Source organism: Eptatretus burgeri, chromosome 10 (genome assembly GCF_056783735.1).
Source record: "Eptatretus burgeri isolate ZD-2024b chromosome 10, Ebu_testis_v1, whole genome shotgun sequence".
NCBI lineage: Eukaryota > Metazoa > Chordata > Myxini > Myxiniformes > Myxinidae > Eptatretus > Eptatretus burgeri.
This window is the reverse complement of record NC_140970.1, coordinates 7,834,358-7,842,864: the sequence shown is the minus strand read 5'-3', so window position 1 is coordinate 7,842,864 and position 8,507 is coordinate 7,834,358. Positions and strand designations below refer to the sequence as shown.

Below are 8,507 nucleotides of genomic sequence, written 5' to 3'. Positions count from 1 at the left end.
ATATCTCAAAAAGTTGAGGATTAATCCAGATGAACTTTGGTGGGCAGGTTAGGTGTGTGACAAGGTCAAACTGATTAGATTTTGGTGAAGATCCGGATCCACTTTCTTGAAATTTTTTTAAGTGATTCTTCACCATTGAGAGATAGGGCTAAATCAATATGGAGGACGATATCTCAAAGAGTTGTGGATATGTTTGGTGTGTTTCAAGGACAAATTGATTCAGTTTTGGTGAAGATCCTAATCCAGATCTGGATACGATAATTATATAATTTTTAAAGTAATTCTTCACGATTGAGAGATGGGGCCAAAAACGATTATATAGCATGATATTTCAAAAATGTATTGGGCCCGATATGTTCTCTTGGATCAAACATTATGTGACGGAGGTATGCGCTCTACCGAGTGCCCTTCTAGTTTACAATGATATTTATTCACGAAAAAAAAATTTCACGAAAAATATAAGTGACCACTATATTCGTTATTGTTGTCTGTCTGTCTGTCTCTGCCTGTCTGTCTGTATGTCTGTATGTCTGTCTGTCCCGAGCATAGCTCCGTGGGTTTTGATCCGATCCTGACAATTTTGGTGGGAGGTTTATATCATGATCCATTTGTGTTTTCCTGAAAATGGGCGTGGTCCGCCCATTATGGGCGGAGCCACGCCCAAAAAATGTGTTTTTAGGGGGTAGCCGATTTCAATTTGCATCTTCTCCTCGGGGTTTTGTCGAATCTGACAGGGGTTTTGGTATTTGGTTAGCCCAATGGGACCTGCATAGCCCCACGGAGCTCGATTTTTCATTTTCATCCCAAGGTCAAGGCCACAAGGTCACGAACTTAGAAAATTGCGAATTGTGTTTTTAGGGGGTAGCCGATTTCAATTTGCATCTTCTCCTAGGGGGTTTGTCAAATCTGGCAGGGGTTTCAGTATTTGGTTAGCCCAATGGGACCTGCATAGCCCCACAGAGCTCGATTTTTCATTTTAGTCCCAAGGTTAAGGTCTCAAGGTCAAGGTCACAAGGTCATGAACTTAGAAAATATCGAATTTTGACAAAAATCAGACGACCGTCCAAACTTTGAGAGCTAGGATGACAATATTTTTTATGCATAATCTTGAGGTCATTCCCCACCTAAAGTCTTGAAACCGTTTTTCACTATCTCGAACACCTTGCCCGTGGCGCCCCCTTCAAGTTTGTTTTTACGCTGATTTCATCAAAGTATGGATAATCCGAGGAGTGTGAAATGCCATATAGCATATATGACATTATATTGTTCCTGGAATGTTCCAGAGGAAGTTTTGCACCAAAGGTCATAATCCTTGACCTTTGACCTTTAAAGTTCACAAAGGTCAAATTTTTTAAATTGTGGGAATCGAACCGGGTTTTTGACCTTCGACTAACTAACTCCATGAAGCTATAGCACGTATCCCGTTCCCTTATTTTAATGTCCACAACCTTGTTTTGTGACCTTTAAAGGTTATGCAAAGGTCAAATTTTTAAAGTTGTTGAACGAAACCGGGTTTTCGACATTTTGCTGCTAATAACCCGTCACTCGTACCACATCATGTTGATCATTTTTATAACTTGGTCAAACATTATCACATTGTTTCATCCTTGACTTTTGAAACAATCTACATCGTCAAATACCGCTCGTGAACCATCGTCGTCTTCAGACTTGTCATCATACTATAATGGTGGTGTGTGCAGAGACAAAACTCAAGGGATTGCATCTTCTTATAAATTAAATGATTACATGACTTTTTCGAGAAACTTAAGTTAGAATTCAATTGTAAAGATATATGTTCACACAAAAGATTTAATTTGAAACTTATGAAGTCATGCAACCATCATAGAACGTGGTTGTATGAGCTGAGACAGAATATTTATGGTATTTATGGGGACTTCTTGTTTTTATTGCCCATCATAGGCAGCACTTCAGCGAGTTGTACTAATTGCCCACTGACACGCACACTCAAACCAATTATCCTTATGTAGATTTCTTTGAATGTTTCTAAACATTGACATATTGAATTTAGCACATTCATGGGAGCTATTATATTGGTGCATGATGTCCTATTCACCTCAAAGGCATAGTCTAAAATATATATATATATATATATATATATATATACTAGCGATACCTGTGCACATGCACGGGATAGCAGTACAACATAGCTGGTAGCAGACGACAGACCGTACACGGGGAATAACAAAAATACGCATTGTGCAAAATGCAAATGGTACTATGGAACGCCAAGACTTCCCAAACATTGTCGGCATGTCCGCTAAGTGCCACAGCAATTTCATAGGTATCGTGTGATGGCGAGCCGAGTTTTTAGTGTGCAAGCTTGGTATTATAAGAGAATATATATATATATATATATATATATATATATATATATATATATATATATATATATATATATATATATATATATATATATATATATATATATATATTGTTACGGCTGTGGAAATTCGCAATACACCATAAAGGGTCCTTCGATCAGTTATGATGATAAGTAATTGTGTAGTTAGATTTCCCCACCGTTGTTTCGAGGGAATTTCCATGTTCACAGGGCTGTGATCCTTTGAGTTAGCCGTTTTTCTTTTCTCTATCGTTATTTTGGACCAATAAACCCCCAACAACTCAAACACCGCCACCTTCGCCTCTTTACCTCCACAACTCCATCCTGCAAACATTGCTTCACCGCCATTCTCAAACGACGCCCGCCAACAACTCAAACACCGCCACCTTCGCCTCTTTACCTCCACAATTCCATCCCGCAAACATCGCTTCACCGCCATTCTCAAACGATGCCCGCCAACAACCAAACTCCCACCACCTCCGCCTTTCTACCACATGTCATGCCATGGGATGTGAATGCGTTCCTTTCGCCCCGAAAAGCGGATCAGGAAGGCTTCACGCCCCCTTTTCATCCATCCAATGACTGAGCATCGGGTGGCATAGCCCCGCCACCGAACCCGCTGTGATCCAGAAATTTACATATACGCCCCTCCCTACATAGGCGCGAGCACGGCGCAGCTCGGGACGGGAAATCAAGTGGAAGTCACGGTGCGCAGTACGTCGGTAGAGAACCAAGTGGGAGCAGTGGAGTGACAGCGGCGGAGTGTCAGCAGAAGAAGTCAAGTCTGCAGTGTCTGCGGGACAGTCGAGTCGGGAGACGGAGCTCGAAGCAGACGGGGAGCGCCGGAGAGAGCTCGCCGACCACGCCAGGGGCACGAAGCCAGGCGCAGTTACGCTGACATTGCGGCTTGCCCGCCATCGCACCACGAGGGCGCGGGTAAGACCCTTCGGTCTCATGGACCTGGCCGCTCATCCAGGTTCCACGTGCATTAGGCCCACGGGCCCAGTCTGACTCCCTTGCCGTTGAGGGGGTCTTTCCTTTGCTTTCGCGTGAATGCGTGCTGTGGCGTTGTCTTGTAAAGTAGAAACTGTTTAAGTGCATGTAAATAAACATTTGCTTTATTCGGTTGTAGTTCTTGCTTGCTTGCTTGTAAATTACATTCCTACTGTATGGCTGTGAATATGTGCTTGACTTGTCTGAGTGTGGAATAAATGTACTTGTCGAACTGTTCCCCGTTTCGTTGCGTCCTTTCCTTTGTTTGAAAGTTCCATCTTGCATCAGGGAAGGAATTGGTAGAAGGGTGTAAGCACCCGATAAATAATCACGTCCGTCGGGGCCGGCGATAACACCGCTCGGTTATCACTGAAGCACGGAACGGACCGCTTAAGCGGTTCGTGTCCTAGGCCGGCCAGCGGCGAGGTACGATCGCCCGGTTAACTACCCGCGCAGGTACTTATATAGGTAGGTCGAGTTTGGCGAACAACCCTATCCTGCGCGGGTGGCCGATTGGCACGATTGTGGTGTGGTCGAAAGACCCACCCGTGACTAGCTCCTGGCGGTAGTTCCACGGAGGGTCACGACTGAATTGTCCGTTCCGGTGGGCGAGGCGGTCGCGATTGGAGTTACGTGGCCGATCGCACGCCGGGCGGACCAGAAATTCATAACAATATATATTTATATATTGTTGCGGTACTCGGAACCGCATGCATACAACAGATAGTTGTCCCGAGTCAGTTATGCCACTTAATATACGTGCAGATAGACCCCTACCTTTTGTGTAGTGGGAGGACAAGGGAGTGCGTTGCGATGGGCTATTAGTTAGGATTATTAAATCATTTTCCCCTCCATTCCATTTCCCACTCTTCCTCTTTTCACTCCTGAAGTAAATCTGCCTCGCTTGCCCCTCGTCTCGCTTGCCACAGCATGACAACCCACGGTACCCTCCCCAACGATAACTTCTGAGGCAAAATCGCAACGTGCACTATGGAGCAGACTGGCGCTTTGAGCTTCCACCATCTACCCGAGGCCAGACATGTGCGGCGTGTCACCTACGCTTTTGCACCCAGATGGGCGGGCTATTCCGGCGTCTGGCCGAAACCCGACCCAGGATGGTGGAACACGTGAGGGGTCGGGGCCAGTCGGAATGCTGACTCAGGCGATGACGTCGGATTCGGCATGGCCCCTCCCCCGACCTCCGGGATCTATAAAACACGGAGAAATCCTCTGTGTAGGGGAGTGTGTGTGTTTCATGCTGTCTCCTGTCCTCGAATCCACCCACGTCTTGCCTCGATGGCCCGCCTTTTATTCCTCGTCTCTGCCCACACGACCTCGCTTCCTGCTTCTCGACCAAGCCTCCTGCCTGGTCCAGCCTACTGTTCCGCCCTCGCCCTCTGGACTCCTCTCTTCTCCACTCAAGCTCCTCCTGTTCGGAACACGATCTCCACACGTGCGGCTGTGGTCAGAACAACACGGCTATTGTTGGGTGCCGCACCACTGAGCATCCCTCCCACCAAAACACCCAGGTACCGAATAATATAACCTCAACCCCCTCCCTCCCTGGCTGCAAGTGTCCTTCTTTTCATTGGGGTTTCTTTTTCTGTGTGTGTCTCTGAGTGTGCTGGTGCCTGTCTGTTAAGTAAGCATGCAGAAGATCTTTTATTGTTGTTACTGTGAATAATCTCACGTCAAATCTGCACTGTGTCTTCTTTAGTAAGTTGCTTGTATAATTGTCACCCCCCCCCCCACACCCCTCTCCTCTTTCCCTGCGTTACATACCCAATAAACCTTTGTTGTGCCAAATGCTTTTCCTCGCTTGCTGTAAATAAATAATCATCATTAGAAATGTTTCCAGCTCATTTTTGTCTTTTCCCCCATTGGTCCAGCATGGTCCGAATCCAAGTTTAGCCTGGTCTTTATTCCCAACGATCCATTCCTACTTTAGCCGGTACGTCCTTGGCAGTGTCGCTCGGCTGCATCCGATCCAGAAAGGTGATCCGATCCGGTAGAGTGATCTGGTTCGGACAAGGCATACCGAGGGCGTGATTCCCCGGTGGTTAAACCGCGTGGTTCATTAGGTAACCCGATTCCATAGGCGGGAGGACCCAAGGTCACGCGGTTGAGTTATTGGCGTCCACGGTCGGTTAAGCGACCCGCTGCGTCACGGAATTATCCGTGAGCGATGGCCGACAATTCCGGGGAGTCTGGTAGGAATCGCCGTAGCTTCCCCCACCTCATGGTCTTCTCACCCTACCCCGCCGGCCCACAACAATTTGTATATATTGTATTCAGGTCCCTCCCGAATGCCCGGTCCTGAGGCTGCTGGGCACAGATAACCACGAGCGCTGATTGGTACTACCAATTCTGGCAGGGTTAAACTACTTCGCATGTTACCGTTTCTGGTAGATTGACCACAACAAGGGAGTTTCGTGCCCTCGATGCATAAAATTACCATATCATGTGCTGCAAAGTATGCACCGGCTAACAAGAGCCAAATGGTGGGGTAAAAATTCTCAGCTAGCTGCGTGCAGACTGTGCTGAACTAATGGAGGAAAAGAGAGGACGAACTGGGTACATTGTCACTGAGGGCAATTTATTTATAAAGTGAGGGTGAGGAAAGGCATGTTGAACAATGAAAGTTTTTTTTTAATCACAAAACCAAAAGGTCCAACAGGGGAAAGCAAGGATTGATGAGGTGCGGCAAAATAAATGCAAGTATTTACAAGACAAAGACACAGATCAGATCTGACCCAATACAAACTTCTACTATCTTATCATATTACATGTGCTATCAGACACACACACACACACACACACGAGGAAATTAGAACAGTGAGAAAGGTAAGAGAAGGTACGAGGTGTAAACGACCCCGATGGTACCTGGCGTGGCCGACGGACCAGCGTAAACCCAGTTTCTTAGGAGGGGGGAGGAGGGAAGAAAACTGGGGATGTCTATGGGGAGTTGTGAATGATTGGCAGACGAGGCAGAGATGAAGGTGTAAAGATGTCAGAGGGTTTCACAAGAAAGGAAAAAAATGTGTGAGAGGAATGGACGTAACATGAGCGTAAAGAGGTCCGTACATGTAATTGTTTAACAGACTCGGGTGGCGCTCGGTCTGGTATCGGGCTTTCTGTTCCACTGCTCTGTGACTCCAGAAACAAGGAAGACCGGACCAGATGAGAGAATGGCTGGAAAAGGAAGAGAATAAGAGGGTGGGCCAGATCAGAGCTCTCTTTTATAATTTTCCAGCGGGGGTGGTGCTTGAGAGCGGAACAGGTGGAGCGATGGGTGTTTCCCCACACCCTCATTGGCATGTGGACTCGAAGCACTGTGTTGGCCCCTTCCCAGCAAGTATTTCCCACTGAAAATGGCCCCATTTGCTCCACACTTTGACACATGACAGAGCTCCCAGAACAGCATGAGGTTATCGCGCACCCTGCTCATGAGCGTGCCTCCTCGTCTCTGCTGGTCCCGAAGGGCGATGATGGTCATTGATGACAAATGTGGTTGAGCGATGACAGCAGTGGTATCGTGTAGTGGTTGCAGTGTGGCGAGTTTGTGATGGTGATGGTGGCCGTCGAGATTGTGGCGTCAAAGGTGAGTGTAGGCGAGCTGGAGTTGTGGTCCGATGTCATTGGGAATTTTGGGAAGACGTTATGGTGGTTGCAGGAATGTTGCAGCGTTGGGGTCCGTGTATGGCGAAAGTTGAAATGAAGTGTCCATTGGGAAATGGCATGTGGTTTCATCGTGGATTTGGCAGAATATGCTGATGAAGCTCTCTGTTAATGTGAGGTCTGTGGCATGCATGCTTGCATGAAGGAGACATCATGTGTGTGAAGTAAAGTGAATAAAATATATCAAGGAATAGAGAATGGAATTAAAGACCTAACTGAAAGCCCTCATAACGCATTTTGTCCCATATATCCAGTAGACATGAGGGAAGGGCTAATGAGAATGAATACAAATTAAATAACTGCCTGGGGACCACTACGTGTTGTGTGCATTTGCCTTGAGGAGCGACGGTTTTGTAAAACTACAAGTAGTGGACAAAAAAAATGGAAACACCAATGTAACGTCACTTAATAGGGCGTTGAGCCACAACTTACGGCCTGTATGTGCCTTGGTATAGAGTCCTCCAGCATCTGGAATTCTGCAGGAGGGATGCGGCACCATTCTTTCACAAGAGTCAACTCGCAACTGTTAATGGAGGTGGAAAACGCTGTCTCGAGTGTCGTTACAGAATATCCCCTAAATGCTTGATTGGGTTCAGATCTGGTGATTGAGAAGGCCATGACGTATGAATTACATCAGTGTTATGCTCATCAAATCATTGGGTGACCACACATGCTCTGAATGGCGGCACTGTCATCCTGGAAAACACCCCTCCCAGCGGGAAGGAAAAGCTGCTACATGGGGTGAAGATGATCACTCGGTACCATTAAATAGCAATTGGCATTGACCTTGCCTTCCAAGGGAATTAATGCACCCAAACCATGCAAGGAAAATGCACCCCGCAACATTGCAGAACTACCAGAACCCTTCACTGTTGGAACCAATCACTCAGGGTTGTGGAGTTATTAGGTTGGCGCCACATGTGCACTCGTCCTTTTGTCAAGAACATGGTGAAGGATGATTCATCTGACCACATCACATTTCTCCCACGACTCAGTAGTCCATTGCCTGTACTCTTTGCACCACTGGACTCGCAGACGTGAATTTCCAGGTGTGATGAGCAGTTTGTGCACTACAGCCTCACGATGGTATCCGAGCTCTCGGGACCATTTTGGATGAAACTGAATGCTTTCACCCCAGGTTGAAATTTGCAGTCAATTGATGTGCAGTTGCTAGCCTGCTTTGACTTGTACTTCAAATTAATGCACGGACATCACGATTCTGGAGTATGCACTTCTGCCCACTGTTGCCCTTGGCTGATGATGTCTTTCCCTCGAAGTTCCATTGTGACGTCACCTCAAACACAGTTGCTCGTGAAACATCAGAAAGTTGAGCTGTCTTTGTTACTGAAGCTCCTGCCAAACATGCCCCATCAATCACCACTCGAAGTCAATTAGTTTAATGGCCGAAGCCTTTTTTTATTCAAAAAAAAATCATCATAATAATTTTAAAAATCAACTCTCAGTCAGGGGAAAA

The 8,507-nt window shown here is 46.5% G+C and overlaps 1 protein-coding gene across 2 annotated transcripts in view; it reads left to right on the top strand.

The window, feature by feature from the left end:
- The window catches only part of PPAT (phosphoribosyl pyrophosphate amidotransferase), a 71,629-nt gene that overhangs the window by 54,093 nt on the left and 9,029 nt on the right, over nucleotides 1-8,507 (top strand). The window lies entirely within an intron of this gene.